This window comes from Delphinapterus leucas, chromosome 3 (assembly GCF_059928025.1).
Source record: "Delphinapterus leucas isolate spDelLeu-1000000601 "Yukka" chromosome 3, BTC_Dleu_Yukka2, whole genome shotgun sequence".
Classification (NCBI taxonomy): Eukaryota; Metazoa; Chordata; class Mammalia; order Artiodactyla; family Monodontidae; genus Delphinapterus; species Delphinapterus leucas.
The window spans coordinates 155433935-155459725 of record NC_143131.1 but is presented as its reverse complement, the minus strand read 5'-3'; the positions used below and the strand labels follow the sequence as shown (position 1 = coordinate 155459725).

The 25791-nt window shown below is 38.4% G+C and overlaps 2 pseudogenes; one reads left to right on the top strand and one right to left on the bottom strand.

Annotated features, from left to right (window-relative positions):
• The window catches only part of LOC149749827 (UDP-N-acetylglucosamine--peptide N-acetylglucosaminyltransferase 110 kDa subunit pseudogene), a 175927-nt pseudogene that overhangs the window by 64755 nt on the left and 85381 nt on the right, over positions 1 to 25791 (bottom strand).
• LOC149749831 (UDP-N-acetylglucosamine--peptide N-acetylglucosaminyltransferase 110 kDa subunit pseudogene) lies at positions 17690 to 23362 on the top strand (annotated as a pseudogene).

Here is a 25791-nt window from a genome sequence, read left to right as displayed (position 1 = left end):
TGAAATGTATTTCTATGGTTAATATGTTCATAATATTAATATGATATATCCTGTAATATTGATTATAAAACAATTATATCATAATATATAAATATATATTATTATCTGATATAATACACTATAGTTAATATATTCTATATAACACAATATATAATGTATTAGTATAATTGTATTATATAATATAAATATAATACATATATAAAACTATATATCTTTTAGTTATACATTACACATACGAGTATGTATAGCTATTTATAATTTTATTTACATAGGAATCTGGTCATCATAACAATTGATGTAAAAATATGCAATATTTTCAATCAAATGGGCCTTAACCTCACTACCTACACATAACTACTTTTAAAATCTTGAACCCTGTCTAACTCATGCTTCCATATCTCTCAACCGGCTTTTCTACACATGCACGTAGACACACATTTATACACGATATACATGTATACTACCAGTTTTCAGTTCAATGTATATAAATATGTAATATATAATTATATTCCTGTGTATGTATACAAATATAAATCAAAGGTATGTGTATAGGTATGTATTTCATATGTTTATATAAATATATCATACAAACAATGTATGTGTACATCAATACATGACTGTATACATACATACACAGAAATATACTTATTTAAACAAAAGGGACCTAAATAAACATAGTTCTCTAAGAATAAAAAGTTATGTCTCACTGTTTCAATAACAGTTTATAGTTTTCTACTGTATGTGCTTCTATAATTGTTATGAACATTTCCCATTTTTGTTGAATGTTAAGTTGTTTTAATTTTTTGCCTTTTTTTGTTTTATGTTTGTTTTTTTTTTTGGTACGTAGGCCTCTCACTGTTGCGGCCTCTCCCGTTGCGGAGCACAGGCTCCGGACGCGCAAGCTCAGCGGCCATGGCTCACGGGCCCAGCCGCTCCGCGGCATGTGAGATCTTCCCAGACCGGGGCACGAACCCGTGTCCCCTGCATCGGCAGGCGGACTCTCAACCACTGCGCCACCAGGTAAGCCCAGTCTTTTGCCATTATTAATGAAGTTCTGAAGAATACGGTGGGCAAGATTACTTGAAAAACTCTCCTAAAAGAAATGGGTTAGGTAAGCTAGATTAAATGTACACAACTTATTTTTAAGTGCGTGGTTGATTTTGGAAGTGTGCAGTCGAAATTTCCAGGACCCATGAAGGAAGGGTGGTACATGTGTAAGAGTTATAGCTCTATTAAGAGTGGATTGAAGATCTTGATAGCTTAGAACAGAAGCTGGAAATCCTGTTTTTATGGAGCCAAATGGCAAATATTTTAGGCTTTGTAGACCAAAGAGGCAAAATTGAGGATATTATTTAGGTACTTAGGTAACCATTTAAAATGTTACCAGTTAAAACGTGAAAATTATTCCTAGCTCATAGGCCATAAAAAATAGGCAGCTGTCTGGATTTGGAATACAGGCCGTAGTTGAATGACACACCTGGTATAGAGACTTGTTTTTAAATGGCCATGACCACATGGGAGGCAGGAGGTAAGACTCCATCCCTACTAGATGGGAAGTTAGAACTAAACCTATCTATCCCTAGCTTCACCTTTAATGAAAGGGTGTGCCAGGAGAAAAAAATATCTGCTGGCAAAGGGAGACTAAGAGCAAATTCTCTTGGCCTCTGCTCTGGGTAGGAAACAGGTAGGAAATCTTGAGAATTCTGAACCGCCGATCTGTGTTCACAGTGTTTGGGTTGCAAATTTATTTGCGGTCTTGCAAACAGAAGCCAAGAAATTAACTTAAAATGCTCCCAAATCGGTGGTATCCCAAACACAAAACTAAACCCTTTCTGGAGAGGTAGACCCTCAACACAGGCCTATAGCGTTCCCACAGATAAAGTTTAGCTAAACGTGAGCTCATGATCTAAATTTACACAATAATGAAGAAATCAGCTCCAAGTGGAGAGAATCAGCAAAAACAATCAATACCAGAATGAAATTCCCAAGGCCATCCATCAGATGTTGGAATAATCAGGTGCCAGGCAGAACATATACATAAAACTAGAACTGAAACAAGGAGCAAGGATGTTTTAAAAGACTGGGTAGGATCTTTCAAACATTTTTAAAATACATGTCATTGATAAAGCTAAAAACTCGAAGGTCGTGTAATACAGCAGATTAATCGTGGAGAAGAGTGAAATGATGCTGTTTTTTAAAATATGGCAGATCAGATTTCCTGCCTAATTATATAAGTTGATTTATCTTAAAAAATACACAGTATTTTAAAGACTTATTGGCTGTAAAATAAGTTGAGGGTATTTCAAAGGGCTTCTCTGCAAAGAAAAGTGAGAAGTAGCAAAACACAGAAAGTCGAGGGGAAAAAATGTCAATATATACATTGCTATAGGGTGAACTAAGCCTTAGGCCAGCAACTATGAGGAGGAGCTGACCCTTAGATACGTACAACTAAGCTGGAACCTTCAAAAAGTTCAACTATTTATAAGTAAAAAGATTTATTAAAATGAATAACCAAGTGTTTTAATTGACATCAGAAGAGTAAAACAATAAACCCTGAGAACATAGAAAAATAGACAATAAAGATATGAGCAGAACTTAATAAAACAGAAAAAAGTATAAAATTGAGGTGATTTAGTAAGTCAAAAGAATATTCTTTGAAAAGATTTAAAAAAACAAAACTTTGATTAGGCAAAACAAAAACGTAAGTAAATAATATACAGAAAGAATCAGGACAATGTTATAGCAGAGAGTACAAACAGAGAATATATGAAATGCCAGTAAATTTGAACATTTCTGTAAAGTGGACAATTTCCTAGCTCCTAAAGTTTACCAAAACTGACACAAGAGGAAATTTGTAGCTGGAGTTCTTGCACCAGTAAAGGAATTAAGTCAATAGTTTACAATCTTTCACCAAGAAAATACCAGACCCGGCCAGATCATTTGGGAGGTGAATTCTATCAAACTTCTGTTAAACAGATAACATCAATATTAACAAAGAAAAACTTCTAGAGAGTAGCAAAGGAAGAATGCGCCTTTATTCATCTTATGAAGTCTATATAATCCTAATACTGAAAACAGATTAGGACTGTAAGGAAAAAGAAATTTACAGGTCAAATTTACTTGTAAATATAAAAGGAAAAATTTAAAACTATGATATTAGCTACCCAAGTTCACTAGGGTAAGAAAAAGCATGAGCAAGTTAGGTCATCCAATGAATGAAAAGGTAGTTTAATGTCAAGAATATATATCAATAGATTGAAATCACCACATTTTATTTCTTTCATCTGTCTCTTTAAAAAATTGGTAAGTACTTATATTGATCTCTCTTGTAGTAGGCACTGTGCCAAGTCACTTACATATTTAGTCCTTTAAACCTTCTATCATCCCTGGGGGAAAGTTCTATTTTGCTTCCATTTCTTAGCTAAGACTCTAACCCCCAGGAAAGGAAAGCAACATTTGTAAGTTTTTGTGGATGGTCAGTGACGGGACCAGTACAGGAACATCCAAAGTCTGTGCTTGGAAACAGTGCCCCATGTTGACACTCACATTACAGATGAAAGGAAAGGAACCATGCACTTACCATATAGATTAAATCTCACATTACAGGTTAAAGGAAAGGAACCATGCACTTACATTATAGATTAATACCCACATAACAGGTTAAAGGAAAAAGAAACATGTGCTTCTCTCAAAAGTTGTAAAGAAGGCATATCCATTTCTAAATATATTTCCCAATTTCTTTGGCTTGTTTTCTGACCTTTGTAGTGCATTTTGCCATGAGGAGAATTTTAATTCTTATATAATTAAATGTATCCTTTTTTCTTTGTATCTTAGAAAGGTATTCCTCATGAATAATTTATTTCAAGTCTCCCAGGTTTCTGATACTTTTACACTTTCATTATTTTTTAACTTTTAACTCGTTGCTGTATCTAGAATTTACTAATTCTATGATAGCTATATTTTCCCACTTTTGTTGAATAATTTTTGCTGATCCAAAACGTGAATTTTATTTTCATCTCAATTCCCTTATGCTCTTGCATCTAATTTTAAGATGCTTCCTATTCCACTGGTTGTTTTGTCTATCTAAAACAAAATGCTACCTTAAAAATAATGTAATTATAATATAATAAATGTCATTAGTAAACAGAATACAATATATGATAAATAACATAATATAAAATAACAAACTATAATTTACCATATAACAAGGTCAAAGGAGAGCAAAACTATACAATCACTTGAAATATCCCCCAAAAGATATTTTATAAAATTCAATATTCATTTGTAATTTAAAAGAAAGAGTAAAATAGGGATTGATGAATGCTTCCAAAATAAGAAGAAATTATATGTCTAAAAGAGAAAGAGGTAAGTGGTAGACTTTAGTGACACTGGCAATAAATGCAGGACAAGAGGAGGATGCCTGATATAATGTTAAAGAAAAAGTATTATGTAACATTGTTTTTGCAGCACTGATGAGTTCAGTGAAAAGAGAATCTCATAGAAAAGAGTATCTCGTTCTTCTTAATGTATGTGCACTTGTCCATTGCATGAACATAACAGCTTATTTAACCAATATGTTACTGATCTGCATCTGGAGTTCTAGGTTTTCATGGAATTTTATTATGCACAGTTGTTTCAAACACTAGGACTTCCTCTTATGTTTATATCTTTTGAAAGAAACAATATCTCCACAGATGATTTATCCGTGCTGGCTGCTAGCTGACTTTGGGTACTTCTCAGTTCTTCCCTTTACCTTCCTAGTCAATATGAAAAGGGAAGGCAAGAAGGTCTCCTGTTTAGAGACTGTAAAGATAGGTCTTGGTGATAAAGTCTTGGTGGTAAAGGCTAAAAGTATTAACCCAGAACAAATGTTTTTCCAGCTGTAACTGTGTGTGATTCCCTTGGCTTGATTCCGTAGAGGATGTAAGACAAGACTGTAGAATCTGCCCTCAAAGTGCTTCCGGTGGGACGAGCTAAGTCAAGTATGGTGGCATATCTAATTCAAGACAAAATATAACGTCTCCTTTTCTCCCCTGGCAAAACTTGGTGGAGTGAATGTAGAAGTCACTGTATGCTTTAAATTAAAGCAACACAATAAATCTTGTATTGGAAGGTGCTTATTCTGGTCTCTTTGTGGAGACGAATTGGAAATTGTCTAGAAGAAGGAAAATTAGGTTAACCAAAGTTAAACTCATAAATAATTGAGCATTAATTAAATATCTGTGGTCTATGTTTCTCTTTGATCATAATTTCTGCCAATTTATAGACCTCTTTGATACCTGATTAATCCTTGTCAAAGATGCAGTTAACAATGATTATTACTGTGTATTAGGTTTTGCCTGGGCCCTGAAGAAACTGTCCTAAATCACCAGCTATGATTGTCACTTGATTTCCTCACAGAGAACAATCAGAACTCCTTGTCTTAAGTGGCTTGGGATGAGAAACTAGTTAGTCTCTTAGATACTGTTAGAGGACCCTACAGAGCCCATTGGTGAAAGTTTGGAAAACACTGGGCTTCTTAAAATTGATTCTTGTAGTGCTTCAGGAAAGATCACTGAACCAAAAGGATAACGGTGTTTCTGGTTCTGTTGTTAGTGCTCTCCATGGAAACATTGCTGAAGCTTCTGGACTCAATTTCCTTCCCCATGTGTGAATGTCACTGAAAATATCCAACTCCATTCTATCCCCATGTAACTTCAGAAACTAAGCAAAATGAAGACTCAAAATTCATTTCAAATAATGAAATGAATATATAATGTAGAATGGAACTGGGAAAATACCTGGTTTAAATTCTGGAAAGTACCAACTCTACAATTCTGGATAAGTTGCTTAATCTTGCTTAGTCTAATTTAATGCCCATCTCACAGGATGTTATGATGATTAATTTAATATCTTTGTATAACATACAGTGTTACATAATTTCTTCTTGTTTTTCTTGAGTAAATTCATATCCTTAAGCAACTCACTGTAAACAACAGTTACTTACTTGCTTAAATTACTCTTATCTTCTATTATCAGCTGAATTGTGTCCTGCTCAAGTTAATATGTGGAAGTCTTAACCCCCAACACCTCGTAATATGACTGTATTTGGAGATAAGGCCCTTACATAGGTAATTGAGGTCAAATGAGGTCAAATGGGTGGGCTCTAATCCAATATGACTGGTGTCCTTATAAAAAGAAAATATTAGGACACAGACATGCACAGAGAGAAGACCATGTGAAGACAAAAGGAAAACATGGCATGTACAAACCAAGAAGAGATACTTGAGAAGAAATCAATCCTGCTGACACCTTATCTCAGATTTCTAGCCTCTAGACCTGTGAGTGAGTAAATTTCTGTTGTTTAACCTCCTCAGTCCCTGGTACTTTGTCATGGCAGCTCTAGGAAACTAATACAACTTTTTGTGGCCTCCTTGTCTCAAGTTGAAAGTTCAATATTTGGCATCATAGCTAGGAAACAAAAATATCATCTACATTCCTTGTTGTAGTCTTTCTTCCCCATTCTCATTGCTAGTAATTTCCATATTTGGGTCTGTTTTCTGTGCCTTGTAAACAGAGCGTTACGCTCATTTCTGGTCTTACTGCTAATATACAGTAAATGTACAGATACTGAATAGATTTTGGAGAAGTGCAACATATAGTTGGCACATGTGTGTATGTGTGTGTATTCATATAATTTATACTTTTTCTCTCTTTTTTTCCTTTGGTGTGAGCTAAGATTCTCTGCTTTTGTGACGAGTACTCCTGAATACTAATCCGTGAATTTAATTCACCAAAAATTGCCAAAAATAATAATATGGGGAAAGAGAGAGTGATAGAGGGAGAAGAACAAACAATCAGGCAAGGGCAGTACTGTGAATTATTAGGGTCTTATTAATAAGATTATGTTAGTCTAGAGGAAATGACCGTAAATATCATCAGTGAGCCCAGTTGGTCTTTACTGACTGCTAGACACATCCCTGAGTTCTGTTCTTAGTCTCCAACTGTATGATTACTGCTGTCTGGAAGTATTATTTGAACAACTAAAGTCACTTAATGGAAAAGGAATATGTCTTTAGAGAATCAACAGTAATTTTTCTATCTGATTAAAAAGGACTGTTGACTGTCTGGAAACCTCAGTCATATTTGTAAGCAGGAAAGCATTGGCTATTAAAAGTGGATGATGTAAAGAGATGAGCAGAAACTTTGGCGATAGGTATACGTGGATTTAATTCTCACTTCTACCACTTGGCAGCTGGATAGCCTTAGGCAAGTTTCATACCTCCCTGAAATTCACTTAATTCAGTCTGTAAAATGGCATAATAACTTATTATAGCATCCTTTTAGGAATTTTAAATCAGTTCTTGAAATAAAAGTACACAATATATAGACAAGTATGGATTCCTCAATAGGTGTTTGACCTTTCATTTCTCCAGTATCCCACCCGCATCAAATAAAGAAAAATACTTTTTAAAATTTACGAATATTTCATTGTTCTAAAGGTAAAGCCATAAAAATAGAAATAATCAAATGGCCTACTATCATACCATTAGAAGAAAAAAAAAATGGTGTTCATGAGAGTTCCATATTAGAATACAAGTTTTCCTTAGGTACCTGTTTATGTATGCTATTCTGCTCTTTACAATAAATAATTATATTTAAAAGACTTAATTCCTCACTTTTAAGACCTTATTAGTTTACAAATTACATATTGACCTATGCTAAATTTTATACCAACCCATGCTAATGAATTCAGTACAGAAAACAAAAAACACTGCACTCAAGCAAACTATATATATATATATATATATATATATATATATATATATATATATATATATAAAACTTAAATGCATTTATATCCTACCGTGTCTCATAAAGCATTGTGGTATCTCAGCGGAATACAGACAATCAAATACAATGGCAAAAGCACTTAATATAAACAGGGCCAAGGAAACATAGACAGAAGATGAAGAAAAGATGAGGGAAATGTGAACGGGAGGACGTGTAGTTAATCGAGTTGTATGTTTTGACCTTAAGATTCTCTGTGTGGGGACTTCCCTGGTGGCACAGTGGTTGGGAATCCGCCTGCCAGTTCAGGGGACATGGGTTCGAGCCCTGGTCTGGGAGGATCCCACATGCCGCGGAGCAACTAAGCCCGTGCGCCACAACTACTGAGCCTGTGCTCTAGGGCCAATGAGCCACAACTACTGAAGCCCGCGTGCCACAACTACTGAAACCCCAGCGCCTAGAGCCCGTGCTCTGCAACGAGAGAAGCCACAGCAATGAGGAGCCCGCATACCACAATGTAGAGTAGCCCCCACTCGCCCCAACTGGAGAAAGCCCATGTGCAGCAACAAAGACCTAACACAGCCAAAAATAAATAATAAATAAATTTATTTTTAAAAAAAAGATTGTGAATAAAACAACATGTAAATAATTGGTTACAAAGCCACGTTATTTGAAGGTGCCAGACTGCACATTAACAGTCTGACACAAAGGGACAGCACAGGAAAACTATTCAAACATAAAGATTTTTAAATCTTTGCAGTTTGAAACCTTTTAGAGCAAGTATAATGAGCTCGACACACATTTCAACACTCAACATGTTAATCACATGTTCAAAGTATGTCTCAAAGTCATTGGAAATAGTTGCTGTCTCTGTCTCTGATATGTAAAACAGATCTGTGATGTGTAAAACTCAGGAGGTATTGATACCCACTTTTTGGCATCTGAACAGGAAACAAAGTTGTTTCGCAGTGATAATAAAGAATGAAGTAAGTGCAACAGTCAAATAAAAGACAAAGTACTGAAGGAATGTATTAACAAAACGAATCCAACTAAATTCTGGTGACCTGGGGCCTACGATTGTACACACTGCATGGAAATACCCCAGCCTAAATACTGGCATAGGAGGAAGGGTACTGCTAAGCCCATCACAGTATAATCCTTTTAAATGTCCCTTTCAAGGTTGTCTGCACTCAACACTGAGTATAGGAAATCTTCCCATCAGGCAGAAACACTGGCTGCCCAATGATTGACCAAGAAATTAACACACTAATGAATAATTGATGCTAATTTATTTCTATCCCTGACGACGGGAAACAGCACACACTCTGTGTCAATGATATGTCCTCTTTCCCACTTTTCTAAATGGTCAATTATGTTTTTCCCTTCATTGCTTTATATCATGTGTGGCAGGCATGATGGGAAATGGCTACCAATGGTTCTGTTATTGATTTCTACCTTCCTTTCACTGTGATTAAAGAAGATACTTTGTATGATTTCAGTTTCTTAAAAATGTATTGGTACTTGTATTGTGGCGTAACATATGGTCTTTCCTGGAGAATGTTCCATGTGTACTTGATAAAAATGTGTATTCTGCTGTTGTTGAGTGGAGTGATCTATATATGGCTGTTAGGTTTAGTTGATTAAATGTGTTATTCAGTCCCCCTACCTCTCTACTGATCTTCTGTCTAGATGTGTTATCCATTATTGAAAGCAAGGTATTGATCTCCAACTATTATTTTAGAACTATCTATTTCTTCCTTCAATTCTGTCAATGTCTGCTTCACATATTTGGAGGATGTTTGGTACATATATGTTTATAGTTGTTATATCTTCTTGATAGATTGAACTTGTTATCAACATATAGTGGCCTCCTTTTCCTCTTGTGATAGTTTTTGATTTAAAGTTTATTTTGTGTGATATTAACGTAGCCATCCCAGATCTATCTTCCTTCCTTCCTTCCTTCCTTCCTTCCTTCCTTCCTTCCTTCCTTCCTTTCTTTTTCTCTCTCTCTCTTTCTTTCTTTTTGTTACTATTTGCATGGGATATTTTATTCTATGCTTTAACTTTCAACCAACTTGTGTCTCTTGTAATCAAGTGAGTTTTTTGCGGACAGCATATACTTGGATTATGGTTGTTTTTAAAGTCCATTGGCCAATATGTACATGTTTATTGGAGAGCTTAATCCACTTACTTTTTCAGAAATTACTGATGAGGAAGAACTTAATTCTGTTTCCTGGTTGTTTTCTGTATGTCTTATGCATTTTTTGCCGCTTATTTACTCCATTACTGACTTCTTCTGTGGTTTGCCGATTTTCTTGTAGTGAACTCTTGATCCCTTTTTCATTTCTTTTTGCATATAGTCTATTGATATTTTCTTTGTGGTTATCAAGAAGATTACATTTACCCTTCTAAAGTTCAACCAATATCATTTGAATTGAAACCAACTTCAATAGCACACAGAAACTCTGTTCCTCTACAGTTCCATTCCTCCTCTTTACATTATTGTTGTCACAAATTACACCTTTATACTTTGTGAGCCCAATAACATGGACTTATAATTATTTTATGCATTTGTTTTTTCAATCATGTAAGAAATAAAAAGTAGGGTTACAAGCCAGTAGCGCAATACTGGCTTTAGTATCTGCCCATGTATTTATCTTTACTGGAGACTTCTATTTCTTTATACAGCTTCGAGTTGCTGTCTAGTGTCCTTTCATTTCAACCTGAAGGTTCAATTTAGCATTTGTCATAGGGCAGTGTTAGGAAGTTGTAAAACAAACGCCCTCAGCCTTTGTTCATCTGGGAATGTGTTAATTTCTCCCTAAGTTTTGAAACCATTTTGGCCAAATATAGAATTCTTGGTGGACAGTTTCTTTCTTTCAGCACTTTAAATATGTCTGGCCTCTTGCTTCCGTGGTTTCAGATAGAAAATTAGCTATGAATCTTTTTGAGGATCCCTGCTTTGTAACAAATTTGTTTTTTCTTTCTCCTTTGGGAGAAAAGATTCTTTCTCTGTCTTTTGGCATCTGAGAGTTTGATTATACTGTTTCTTGTTGTGGGGTTCCTTGAGTTTCTCTTAGTCCTGAAATCAGCCAAAGATTTACAGCAACCACACACATACTGAACCAGGGAAGAGGCAATTGGAAAATGGCAGGAAAGCTTTGTGGCATTTTTACTTGCCCTTGCCCCATCCACTGTTAGTGTAGAGATGGTCTTAAAGTGGTGGAGTCTTAATGCAGTGATAGTCTTAAAGTAGCGGCAGACCATTCGTAGTATGGGACCCTCAATCCTGCTTCAGGAGGGAGCAGAAGAGACCGTACTCTCAGATTATTATGTGTATCTGTTGTAACCTGTCTGGGAGCTACCTGAAGGACTGACACAAGATGCTTATCTCTGTCTTAGCTAACCTGGAACACAGTCTGGAAAAGCAGCGGTCATTGCTGAAAAAAAGTGCAAGGTGAACTAACAAAGCACAGATGGCTGGGGCAGAAGACTGTGCATTGAAATACAATAGACCACATAAGATGCAGGAGCAAAAGTTGGGGGAGATTCTTTGGGAACTTAGAACATACAAAAAGTACACATGTGTCCAGAGAAATTAGGAAAGCCGCATGCATACTCAAGATAAGATGCGTGTTCTGAAAACACCAGAGGAGTCTCTAAGCTTTCACCATGGGCTGAGCCCTGAACTCAGTGCAGGTCAGCTAAATGTTGAAGGAGTGATCCAGCAATCTGCACAATGGGGAGAGGTGTGTGGTTTTGAGTGTGCATGTGGATGTGCTTGTGTATATTTGTTTTTGTTTGTCTTAGGTGCAGGAATTCAAGGACATCTCTGTCAAAACATTAGCTAAACATGAACTAAAGGGACAGAGACTTCAGTGCCTACATACGATAAGGAGTCATTGCAAAGCTATTTTGGAAAGTCAAAGTCATTACAGTCATTGCAAAGCTAGTTTGGAAAGGTCCCTAAACAAACAGACTACTACAGCCTTCAACAATCAAAAGCCCAGAAAACCCTGGGAAAGTGGGAGAATCTGATTTCCATAGACACCACATTATAATATTTGAAAGCCAAATGTTCAACCAAAAAACTCACAAGGTATACAAAGACATGGAAAAGTATGGTCCATTTAAGAAAACAAATTAATTGATGAAACCATCCCTAAGGAAGCCCAGACTTTTCTCCATTGCATATTCTTGCCTCCTTTGTCATAGATTCATTGACCATAAGTGCATGGGTTTCTTTCTGGGCTCTCTATTCTGTTCCAGTGATGGATGTTTTTGTGCCGGTGCCATACTGTTTTGATTACTGTAGGTTTGTAGCACAGTCTGAAGCCAGGGAGCATGATTCCTCCAGTTGTGTTCTTCTTTCTCAAGACTGTTTTAGCTATTCAGCATCTTTTGTGTTTCCATACAAACTTGAAAATTATTTGTTCTAGGTCTGTGGAAAATGCCCTTGATATGTTGATACAGACTGCATTGAATCCGTAGATTTCCTTGGGTATGATGGTCATTTTAACAATATTAATTCTTCCAATCCGTGACCATGGTATATCTTTCCAGCTGTTTGTGTCATCTTTCATTTCTTTTATGAGTGTCATATAGTTTCCTGGGTACAGGTCTTTTACCTCCTTAGGCAGGTTTATTCTTATGTATTTTATTCATTTTTGTGCGATTGTAAATGGGATTGTTTCCTTAATTTCTCTTTCTGATAGTTCACTGTGAGTGTATAGAAATACAAAATTTATATATAGAAATCTATTGTATCCTGCAAATTTGCCAAGTTCATGTTTGAGCTCGAATAGGTTTTTGATGGTGTCTTTCAGATTTTCTATGTATCATGCCATCTGCAAACAGTGACCGTTTTACTTTTTCCTTTCCATTTTGGAGTCCTTTTATTTATTTGTTCTTGTCTGATTGCTGTGGCTAGGACTTCCAAAACTCTGTTCAATAAAAGTGAGAGTGGGCATCCTTGTCTTGTTCCTGATCTTAGGGGAAATGCTTTCAGCTTTTCACCATTGAGTATGTTAGCTATGGGCTTGTCATATATGGCCTTTATTATGTTGAGGTATGTTCCCTCTATGCCCACTTTCTGGAGAGTTTTTACCATGAATGGATATTGAATTTTTTCAAAAGCTTTTTCTGCATCTATTGAGGTGATCGTATGGTTTTTAGTCTTCAGTTTGTTACTGTGATGATAAGAGACCTAAGACAGCTACAGAGGCTAAGTGACCTTTCCTTCCCTGAATGGGTAGGTATCCTTGTTCTGCCTTCTAATTGAGTTAGTATCTGAGGAAAGAACTGCCAGGTGTCATTTAGTTCACAATACACTGCTGTGGCAATATAGAAATGAATTTGCCTAAGTCATTTGGCTTTTCTCAATTATAGTAAATGAATATACTGAATGAATACTTCAACTTAAGGAAATGCTCTTAAAAATATATTAATGTAGGCAACTTCAGTGGAGAACTGAAAACAAAACAAAACATTCAGGTAAAGGGTTGAAATAAAAGTACACTCAGTTGTATCCAGTTTCCTCTTGTAAATCTCTCTTTTTAATTTGAGTGGACAGTCACTTGAGAATATCTGACTTGGGGCTAAGGCAATCTAAGCCTTCTTGGCCACACTGTATTCTCTTATGTCATTTACTAAAGACACCAGTTGGGTTGCTGAAAAAAGCCTGGGAAAAATCAATCCCTCACATCCAAAGGGCGGCTCTTGAAAATATGTGGGTTGTTGTAGTTATTTTGCTCTTCTGGCCTCAGAAGTTCTAATCTTAACCTTAGCCCCTCATGGAGAGAGACTTTGTAAACCAGTTGCCACATTACTCATTATGTGACTGTTGAAAAAAGAGAAACCCAGCTCTTTTCCTGTGCTTTCAACCAGTTATCTTCTTCAAAAATCTGTTTGGATTGTTATACCTTAATCTTGCCTGGCAAGGGACTTACGGGAAGGTTCTTATTGTTTGAAAGTTTGGTGCCAGTATCTGCAAAGAAAGAAGAAAGATGTGTTTATCAAACATCCCAATAGTGAAGGTGTGTGAAAGCAACTTTTGAAAAGGTTAAACTGTCAGAGTTTAGCCGTATTATTACATTTTATTTTATTCATTGAAAATAAATAATTATCAATGAATCCTTTCTAGATGTTCTAGTTTCCCAAAGTTCCCTGCATTCACATTCTAAGAGGAAAAAATGGTATTTTAAGTCACTGCTCTCCACCTTATATTATTTATAATCACTCCTCGTGACCTCTTCCTTCCAAGAAACGTGATCCTGAGAAGTGTCCTTTGTTTGTCTTTGTGGAATAAGTGATGAGGATGCATCCTGGAGACCTGTGAGATGTTCAACTTGTGGCATAATGAAACTAGGATGGAGAGTTGTGGAAAGATCTGGAAAGGTGGCTGGTAGAGTGTGGCCAGATGTGGGAGAAGAGAGACGTACAGAGAGAGGGAGAGGAAATTTTCAGAGGGAGAAAATGAAACAAATAATTAAATAAGTTTTGTTGTGTGGTGTGGGATGCAAGCCTTTCTCTCCCCCTTTCCTTCACAATGTCTTTGTTAAAGACTGTGTTTTTCATTAGTTTTACTAAGATAGGATTTGCCGTTTTGTTTGGATACTGAGAATGGACCCATGGAAACAGTTACATTTGGGTTATCTCTGACTGTCTTTAATGAAGAACGTAAATATTGGCCACACTATCTATGCACATGCTATCACCATGCCTTTTTTGTTCTCTGTTCATATATCTAAGTCCTCTTCTTTCTTTAAGGTCAATCTCAAATCTCATCTGAAATGTACATTTATTGATAGATTCAACCCATAATGAACTGTCCCTTCTTTGTCCTCCTTAGGCTCTGATTATTTATAAAAACTCATTTTTGAACTTAGAAGCTGTCCAATATGATATATTAGTTATTTCACCAGCATGTGTTATATCCTCAACACAATTATACGCTTTTGTGGGGCTGGGATCGTACATTCTGTAATTTTTCTCAGTACTTACACTTACTTTGATAAAAAGCGCATTCATTCATCTAAACATCATTTATTGGGTGTTAATTAAATATCTCAACTCAGTAAATATTGTTTGAATGAATGAATGCATGCATGAATGAGGGAGTGTGCAATAGGTAGCCTAATGTACCGCCCAATGTGAGAAAACCAAAAACATAAACACAAAAGCAAGCCAAAAAGTGGACCAGGACTTTCTGTAAGATATCCTGCTTTTTGTTGGATGATGCCATGAAAATCAAGATGCTCCTGAAAGGTCTTAATAGCTGACCAAGAATAGTAAACAATTGAAATTCTCTCAGGCTTCTTCAACCCTATCACTGGACACATTTATACCTCTCAGGAATGATATTAAAAGAAGAGATTAATAAAGCTTTTATAGATGAGTTGATAAATCTCTAAAGATTTAAGTCTTCATTGCCTCCTAGGTTTTCTCTATTTTGGGTTTCCAAAAGATTTCAATAAACCACAGGATAATTAAAAATTAGACATTCTCTTTCTTACCTTGATGTTTTTTGATGGTAAACACCTTTTTATTGTCTCCATAGTGCTGCCCAATTTCCACCAGTACAGTACTTAAGTGAATTTTGCTCTGGATGGTCGGATATATAAGATGTAAACGAATTGTTCGTATATGTTTTAGAATTCTTCAAAAGGGCCTGGCCATGGAAATGCATTGAATATTACTTAAATAACTAAAGTAACTTCCTCAGAATTATTATTCTGTTCTGGTTAGGATACTCTCTGCTCTGGTTTGTTAAAATTTCCCTTTAGAGTGGTTTTAATTTTGTTTCTGATAGGGTCCTAGGATTTATTGCCACACCCATCCTGCATCTGTTTTTCTTTGAATTACTCTCCTTGCAGTTTCTGATTCATACAGGGCCTTACAGGTTAGTGACAACCTGGCCATCACAACGCTGGGAAGGACAGGCCTACTTTTCAGAGGTGTTGATGTTTTCTGTAGCTGAAGGTTTTCAAGAGATATCAATCTTCCTCACCACCGCCCTTGGCCCTCTTAATGGACTAAGCAGTTCCTCATGAAATTTCTGTAGGATATCTGTACCAACTTCTCAGTATTGTTCCATCCTGAGTCTAAATTCCTGGCCTCAAGGTAATGTTAGATTTCTAGCTCCAGCCCCTATTTACATAAGGCCTATACTAAGGAACGGAACCCACAGACATCAGTCCGCTCTTCTTTCTCTGGATTTAATTTCTCTGTTACTTTCTGAAACATGCAGGTGTTCCTTTCTTTCTTTTAGTCTCAGCTAGGTGCTTTTAACTTGTTCAAAATTGACCCAGAATTTACATGTGTCTCCAGTAAGAGTACATTAAATTGAGCTTAGTCTGCTATTCTACTGGCATGTTTGAGATCCAGATAATTTGCTACTTAACTGGATTCAATGACCTGTATATTTCAGGCATCTAAAACTCACCATGTTCCAAATTTCCCTCCTTATAGTTAGTAATTTTCTTGGGAATCTGGATGACATTAAATGGAATAAAGTTAGTGAGTGGCCCAGGAATGCCTGAAAGTTTGTTTGTCAGAGTGGCCAGGGAAAGTGAAGCAAGGAAGAAAAGCAAATGAAAAACAGAATCACATTATTATGGCTGAGTTTACTCCCAGGATTCCATGCAGAGCTCTCTGTAGACCTGGGTTGGGTTATAACTTATGCCAGAGCTCTACGTGGGGCTGACACCATCTCATGCCAAGCTCTCAGTTCTGGGCTAACGTCATCTCTGGTCCACTCTGTGGAGTGGAAACTTTGGAGGAATGGCCAATGTGTTCCGCGGCATAGGAAGAGGGAAATTGTGAATGTGACTTTCTAAATTGTGGAGGAACTAACCACTGTAAATGTGCCTTGAACTATGTTGTTTAATTTGACCAGTCAGATCAATGACTTTCCCCTTGAATGAAATGCTGCTACGTATATGAGCAGAAAAACAAAACTGGTATAAGGAAGAGATAGCTAGTGGGAAGCAGCCGCATAGCACAGGGAGATGCTCTCGGTGCTTTGTGACCACCTAGAGGGGTGGGATAGGGAGGGTGGGAGGGAGGGAGATGCAAGAGGGAGGAGATATGGGGACATATGTATAACTGATTTACTTTGTTATAAAGCAGAAACTAACACACCATTGTAAAGCAATTATACTCCAATGAAGATGTTTAAAAAAAAAACTGGTATAAGGAGATGGAGAGACTGGGAGTCTTATTTTCCCACCAATTAACTTTGCCTCTGACCATGACCTTCCCTTTGAGTCTCCTAGACTTTGGGGATGATCGCAGCCCCTTGGGTTGGGCGACGGCAACCCCATCTTCACTAGAACCTCTATAGTTAACTTTGATTTTTCCCACTCCGTCTATCCATCCCATGTATGCAGTCAGACATTTGATCTTGGACTTTTCCTGACAAAATATGCTTGAATATAACCATTTCTTTTCACTCCCACTGCTACTGCTATTGTCACTGCCTTAACTAGGGCTTTATCTTTAAGTTCTTTATATAAATATATAAATATCTATATGTAAATATAACATACAAATAAATAAAATATAATATTAATTCTGATGATTTTGAAGTCTTTTCTTGATAAAGACTTTTCCTGATAAAGGTACACAATATCTTATATAAATATTTTTGTATTATCTGTTCTTTTCTTAGAATTTTAGCCATATGATTCTATCTCTTGGTTTGTCTAGAACTTTTTGATTGAATGCTGGCTATTTCATTTGGCTTTTTTTGTTTTTCTCAGTGGAAACGTTGTTTTGCTTCAAAATATTTTATTCTACCTGGAAGTAGCAAATCTTCAAATTACAATTTTTTAAATGCTTTCAAATATCAATACTATAGGTGTCACAAAATCTAGAAAAATGACATTTAAAAATTAACTACTGCCAGGTGTGTCTCTATAAAACTTTTCCCCCACTCTTTTAGCTATATATTCTTTAACTGCCTCCTCATACGACAGTTTATGTATTTTCGAAATAAAATTTTAAGAAATAAACTTTGCAGTTTTTAGACATAGGTTTCTTGTAACATGGTTGATTAGAATTTGCTTCTAGTTATGAATAGTTTAGAAAAGTTTATTTCAGCTTCACAATTTATTATTGATAATGTCACATTAATTTTCATTGTTAACTTTGAGAAAACCTCTATGGATTACTTCCTCATAAGTATTTACTATTATAAATGCATTACTGATTTCAGTACTGCTATAGGTCTGTGCATTACAGGGATTCTGATAAAATACACCATTCCATTACACACATTGTTGATGGAGTATATTCATTTATTTATTTATTTTTGGCTGTGTTGGGTCTTCGTTGCTGTGCGCAGGCTTTCTCTACTTGCAGGGACTGGGGGCCACTCTTCGTTGCGGTGCACAGGCTTCTCACTGCGGTGGCTTCTCTTGTTGCAGAGCACGGGTGCTAGGCACGGAGGCTTCAGTAGTTGTGGCTCGCAGGCTCAATAGTCGTGGCTCACGGGCTCTAGAGCGCAGGTTCCGTAGTTGTGGCACACCGGCTTAGTTGCTCCGTGGCATGTGGGATCTTCCCGGACCAGGGCTCGAACCCTTGTCCCCTGCATTGGCAGGTGGCTTCTTAACCACTGCGCCATCGGGGAAGCCCCTGGAGTATATTCCTGACAGAAGAAAATTTCCGTTTTGACTAAACATTGATGAGAGCTGAATCTTTGACTTATCTTTCACATGCCTGATGATTGAAATAATTTTCCACAGAATAGCTTCTGGTTTTGTACTTTTCAGTTGTTTTTTTCTTCTTCAAACGCACATGCTTTGAGAGCTGTGAAGTGCAAGACATGGCTATATTGTAAGGTGGTTTTTGTCCTTATGCTTCTGTGTCTTGTGCTAGGTTAAGTCAGTAGAGTAGTCAGTATGAGTACTGGAAGTTATTCCTGTAATGGGATAGTATATAGTCAATTACATACGGCGGTGTCTGAAAATCACATAATAGCCTCACTTAAAACATCTCCTTAGGGCTTCCCTGGTGGCGCAGCGGTTGAGAGTCCACCTGCCGACGCAGGGGACACGGGTTCGTGTCCCGGTCCGGGAAGATCCCACATGCCGCGGAGCGGCTAGGCCCGTGAGCCATGGCCGCTGAGCCTGTGCGTCCAGAGCCTGTGCTCCACAACGGGAGAGGCCACAACAGTGAGAGGCCCGCGTACCACAGAAAAAAGAAAATCTCCTTAGCCAGATTTCAAAAAAGCCTGTGGCCATTCCAATATGATCCAACATAGCGGAATATGATAGAAGGAAAATTGGCAAAGAAAGAGACGCTGGTCTTACCTGATGGAAGTTAAAATATCTCACTTTTGACAAGTTTGCAAAAACTTATAATTCCATGAACTAATTCCTAGGGTTCTTCATAGGACCTAAAAAGGAACCCATAGAGTTGTGGAACAACAATAGAAGCTGCTGTGATGAGAAGCCCGGGCACCGCAACAAAGAGTAGCCCCCGCTCGCCGCAACTAGAGAAAGTCTGCACGCAGCATTGAAGACCCAACGCAGCCAAAATAAAAATAAATAAAGATAAATAGATTTATTTTTAAAAAAGTAATACTCGGGTTTGAGGCATGAGAAATATGATGAGGAGAAATTAGCTAATCCTTTCAGAACTTTTAAAATATCAAACTCAGTCTCTAAGATTTGAGCATTATATACAACGTTGGTTACTTATTAGTGGTTTGGGAAGGCCAATTTAAAATTTTCTGATCTTACTGTATTGAAATACACGGCCCTAATGTTTTCCACATTGACTACATGAATGATGAAGTAAAGTCAATCATGTATTTCCTTTCCAACTGGACAGAAAACAAAAATTTAAAAAGTGTTTGGACTACTGACTTTTGATTTCTTCTAAGGCAAGTGTATAGGTAATTTTTATTCCCTGATTAGGAGAAAAATGGTGGAAGAGGGCAGGGTTAAGAATTAAGATTTCAAGAGCGTGAGAGGTAGATGGCCAACCAGAGTTCCTAAGGTTCGGTGCCTGTAACTGTTGCCGCCGCTTAAGCCTGCCAAAGCAGTGGTACGGCTGCTGCCCTCGTATTTGCTACCTCTGGAAACATTCTTGCCAGTAGTGGCGGCAGCGGGACTCAATTACCCCCTTTTCTCACTCTCTCCAGAAGCTCCAGATGGCGTCTTCTGTGGGCAACGTGGCCGACAGCACAGAACCAACGAAACGTATGCTTTCCTTCCAAGGGTTAGCTGAGTTGGCACATCGAGAATATCAGGCAGGAGATTTTGAGGCAGCTGAGAGACGCTGCATGCAGCTGTGGAGACAAGAGCCTGACAATACTGGAGTACTTTTATTACTTTCATCTCTACACTTCCAGTGTCGAAGGCTGGACAGATCTGCCCACTTTAGTACTCTGGCAATTAAACAGAACCCTCTTCTGGCAGAAGCCTATTCGAATTTGGGGAATGTGTACAAGGAAAGAGGGCAGTTGCAGGAAGCAATGGAGCATTACCGGCATGCATTGCATCTCAAGCCAGATTTCATCGACGGTTATGTTAACCTGGCAGCCGCTTTGGTAGCAGCAGGCGACATGCAAGGGGCAGTACAAGCTTACGTCTCTGCTCTTCAGTGCAATCCTGATTTGTACTGTGTTCGCAGTGACCTGGGGAACCTGCTCAAAGCCCTGGGTCGCTTGGAAGGAGCCAAGGCATGTTATTTGAAAGCAGTGGAGACGCAACCGAACTTTGCAGTAGCTTGGAGTAATCTTGGCTGTGTTTTCAATGCACAAGGGGAGATTTGGCTTGCAATTCATCACTTTGAAAAGGCTGTCACCCTTGACCCCAATTTTCTGGATGCTTATATCAATTTAGGAAATGTCTTGAAAGAGGCACGGATTTTTGACAGAGCTGTGGCAGCTTACCTTTGTGCCCTAAGCTTGAGCCCAAATCATGCAGTGGTACGTGCCAACCTGGCTTGTGTATACTATGAGCAAGGCCTGATGGATCTGGCAATAGACACCTACAGGCGAGCTATTGAATTGCAACCACATTTCCCTGATGCTTACTGCAACCTAGCCAACGCTCTGGAAGAGAAGGGCCGTGTTGCCGAAGCAGAAGATTGTTATAATACAGCTCTGCGGCTGTGCCCCACCCATGCAGACTCTCTGAATAACCTGGCCAATATCAAAGGAGACCAGGGAAACATTGAAGAGGCAGTTCGCTTGTATCGTAAAGCATTAGAAGTCTTCCCAGAGTTTGCTGTTGCCCATTCAAATTTAGCAAGTGTATTGGAGCAGCAGGGAAAACTGCAGGAAGCTCTGATGCATTATAAGGAGGCTGTTCGAATCAGTCCTACCTTTGCTGACGCCTACTGTAACATGGGAAACACTCTAAAGGAGATGCAGGATGTTCAGGGAGCCTTGCAGTGTTATACTCGTGCCATTCAGATTAACCCTGCACTTGCGGATGCCCACAGCAATCTGGCTTCCATTCACAAGTATTCAGGGAATATTCCAGAAGCAATTGCTTCTTATCGCACTGCTCTGAAGCTTGAACCTGACTTTCCTGACGCTTATTGTGATTTGGCTCATTGCCTGCAGATTGTCTGTGATTGGACAGACTATGATGAGCGAATGAAGAAGTTGGTCAGCATTGTGGCTGACCAGCTGGAGAAGAATAGGTTGCCTTCTGTGCAGCCTCATCATAGTATGCTGTATCCTCTTTCTCATGGCTTCAGGAAGGCTATTGCTGAGAGCCATGGGAACCTCTGCTTGGATGAGATCAGTGTCCTTCATAAACCACCGTACGAACATCCAAAAGACTTGAAGCTCAGTGATGGTCGACTGCGTGTAGGATACGTGAGTTCTGACTTTGGGAATCACCCTACTTCTCATCTTATGCAGTCTATTCCAGGCACGCACAATCCTGATAAATTTGAGGTCTTCTGTTATGCCCTGAGCCCAGATGATGGCACAAACTTCCGAGCGAAGGTGATGGCAGAAGCCCATCATTTCATTGATCTTTCTCAGATTCCATGCAATGGGAAAGCAGCTGATCGCATCCATCAAGATGGTATACACATCCTTGTAAATATGAATGGTTATACCAGGGGTGCTCGAAATGAACTCTTTGCTCTCAGGCCAGCTCCTATTCAGGCAATGTGGCTGGGCTACCCTGGGACCAGTGGCGTGCTTTTCATGGATTATATCATCACTGATCAGGAAACTTCACCTGCTGAAGTTGCTGAGCAGTATTCTGAGAAACTGGCTTATATGCCCCATACTTTCTTTATTGGTGATCATGCCAATATGTTCCCCCACCTGAAGAAGAAAGCAGTCATCGATTTTAAGTCCAATGGGCACATTTATGACAATCGGATTGTGCTGAATGGCATCGACCTCAAAGCATTTCTTGATAGTCTCCCAGATGTGCAAATTGTCAAGATGAAATGTCCTGATGGAGGAGACACCGCAGACAGCAGTAATACAGCTCTTAATATGCCTGTCATTCCTATGAATACTACTGCAGAGGCAGTTATTGAAATGATTAACAGAGGACAAATTCAGATAACAATTAATGGATTCAGTCTTAGCAATGGACTGGCAACTACCCAGATCAACATTAAGGCTGCCACTGGAGAGGAGGTTCCCCGTACCATTATTGTAACCACACGTTCTCAGTACGGGTTACCGGAAGATGCCATTGTGTACTGTAACTTCAATCAGTTATATAAAATTGACCCATCTACTTTGCAGATGTGGGCAAATATTCTGAAGCGTGTTCCCAATAGTGTACTGTGGCTGTTGCGTTTTCCAGCAGTAGGAGAACCTAATATTCAACAGTACGCACAAAATATGGGCCTTCCCCAGAACCGTATCATTTTTTCACCTGTTGCTCCTAAAGAGGAACATGTTCGGCGAGGCCAGCTGGCTGATGTCTGCTTGGACACTCCACTCTGTAACGGACACACCACAGGGATGGATGTCCTTTGGTCAGGGACACCCATGGTGACTATGCCAGGAGAGACTCTTGCTTCCCGAGTTGCAGCTTCCCAGCTCACTTGTTTAGGCTGTCTTGAGCTTATTGCTAAAAATAGTCAAGAATATGAAGACATAGCTGTGAAACTGGGAACTGATCTAGAATACCTGAAGAAAATTCGTGGCAAAGTCTGGAAGCAGAGAACATCTAGCCCTCTGTTCAACACCAAACGATACACAATGGACCTAGAGCGGCTCTATCTACAGATGTGGGAGCATTACGCAGCTGGCAACAAACCTGATCACATGATTAAGCCTGTTGAAGTCACTGAGTCGGCCTAAATAATGACTGTGTGCACAGGAGAATTACCCTGTACCTGAGCCTCAACCTTCTGGGGGAAAGGGAACTACTTTTTCCTTATCCGTACAATACCATGTTGCAGATGGGTGACAGACAATGATAAGAAATAGCACAGCCAGACTTGCTTCCTGCATGATCATGGTCATGATAGGGAGAGACACAAGAGATGGGAAACTGCTGTTCCACAAGGAGTCTCCATAGAATTTTGCAGCAGCCAGGTGTCTGGAAGGTCTGGAAGGTAAGTCTGGAAGGTCTGATCTCCCTTGGTCTTCCATGGGATGGATAGTTAGTGTGGAAGGGAGATAGAGATTGCCCAGCCATTTTGTGATTATCATGGATTGATTGAGTCTTCTGGATTAATATTTTTCTTTATATTTTGGGTATTGGAGCTTTTAAAAATGTTTGGTTTCAGGTATTTTTATTCATGTGAAGTGTATATGATTCTCTTGAGATAAGGTTTTAAGCTAAAATATTCCTTGTTTTAGTTTCTGAACTCTACAGATAAATGGGGACTTTGCTGCTGTAGTCTTTTTATAGGTTTTATAAACCACTTGAGCCTACATCAGTCATTTTAGTTTGTGACATAATGTTTGGAACTATCAGTGCTTTGTTGGTTTATAGATGATGGCTTAAATTCTTTTCCTGGTCCGTTTCCTTCTTCCCTTCCCCCCACTTTAAAAATTCTCCTGTAACTTGGCGAACAAAAAACCAAGTCTGATTCAAAACCTCCCAGAGTGTTTCTCTTAAACACATCTTCTGATGCCAAATGAAGTTTCTTAGGAGCGATTATTAATTCTGAAGGGCACAGTTGTGGTACTGTCACTGATGATAATAATAATGGATTTTTGGCCTAGAGTTTTGACCTATTTCACCAGTGTTTTACCGTTGACTGCCCCTCTATGCTGCTTCCAAAAGTGATAGTGTGTGTTAAGATTTTTACTTTCATTGCTAAAGTTTGTTTTTTTTTTTAGTGGGTCCTGTCCTTCCTTTTTCTTTCAGCAGAAATGAAATCCCAGGTAAGTATAAGTATTCAAATATTTGATCAGTAAGTCACAGTTATCTCCAGTACATTAAATAACTTTCATCAAAAAACATGTTATAGGTAAAAAGCTCTGAAGGACCAGCTATGTATATGATAATTATGTTTCAGACCTTCTAGGGTATTATATATAATAACTTGTCTTCTGGACGTGGTCTTGAAGTCTTTATGGATTCAGCCTCAGTAGTAGCGAACTGCACTGCTACTTGGTTTGGAGTACAAATTAGACTTTAGCCCTCCTGGAGGCTGAGTTTTTGGTACTGAAAACCATAGGAATGAAATTATTGTATTTCAACAAAGGATCGAGGGCTTGAGGCTTAAACAAGGCAACATATGTTTGGGAAGCAGTCAGCCTTGAGAGCAGGTAAGGACATGCCAGGCATGCGGCCGCTGCTCGAAGGGACTGTCCCTACTTGTTCCCCTCCTTGTTCCATTCCATGGGAGATAAATCACCAGGGCCCAGAGATCAGAAAGAATGTAAAATGAGACAAACAAAGCTGTCTCCCCCCTGCACATGCAGGTTATTTTTGATGCTTCTGGTTTTATGGGTTTTCTCCCAGGGAATTTAACCTTGAGCCGAGACAGTCTGTAGATAATGTAAACCACCATCTGGCCACCTTCCGATTTCTAGTCTATATAATCTGCAACTGTAGCATAATAAAATTTGCCTTGCAACCATCAGTTGTCTTGGTCCTTCTGACCCCATCCGTCGGTGCTACTTCAGTTCCTTACCCCTTCCCTTCTGACCCTGGGCGGTGAGATCCTCTTTCTCCGGCTGGTCCGCGGCAAGTGGCACTCGAACAGGGACCTGAAGCGTGAAGGCAATTAAAAGAAAAAGAAAGTGCAGGTAAGAGAACCCTTATGCAAAATATGTGTGGCCACCAGTAAAAGTGAAACTAATAGAGGCATAAGGCAATAGTCAGAAGTAAAATAAGATGGGGCAGAAGGGCTCAAAGGAGTGTGAATTATTTGCTCAGGTTTTACTTTCGATGCTTAAAGCTCGGGGTAATAAAGTTTCTACCTCACAGTTGACTGAATTTTTACAGCATATCCATGGTGTATCTCCCTGGTTTCCTGATGGCAGCTCTGTTGACATAGAAATCTGGCAGAAAGTTGGAGAAGATTTAAAAAATTATTATGAGTCTCGAGGGCCTACTCATACTCCTGTTGTTACATATAGTTTGTGGACTCTGATAAAAATATGTGTAGATTCTTCTCATGATAGTGTTGATTTGAATGTAAAGTCAGAAAAACATAAGCCTCTGACAGAAGGAGAGACTGTATTATCAGCTACTGTGTCGCCACTTCCTAAACCGAAAGAGCTAATTAATTTAAATATTTTAGATGAAAAGGAACATTTGGACTTAACAGATGAGGCTTTTAAACATAAAAGAGAGAAATATCCTGAGGATGATTTTCTAATGGCTATGATAGATAAGTCAGTGAAAAAGCTGCAGGTTAATAAGGACTGTCTTCCTCAAAAATCTACATCTGTAAAAATGCTCAGTCCCTTGCAGCGCGCTGTACGAGGAGCAATAAAACGAGGAGAAGATCCTATTTTCCGTTGTCCCGTCATAGAAAGACCTGATTCTAATAATCCTCAACAAGCTACTAAGGAGCATCAGTCTCTCCCTTTTAAAGTTTTGAAAGATTGAAAATCTGCCT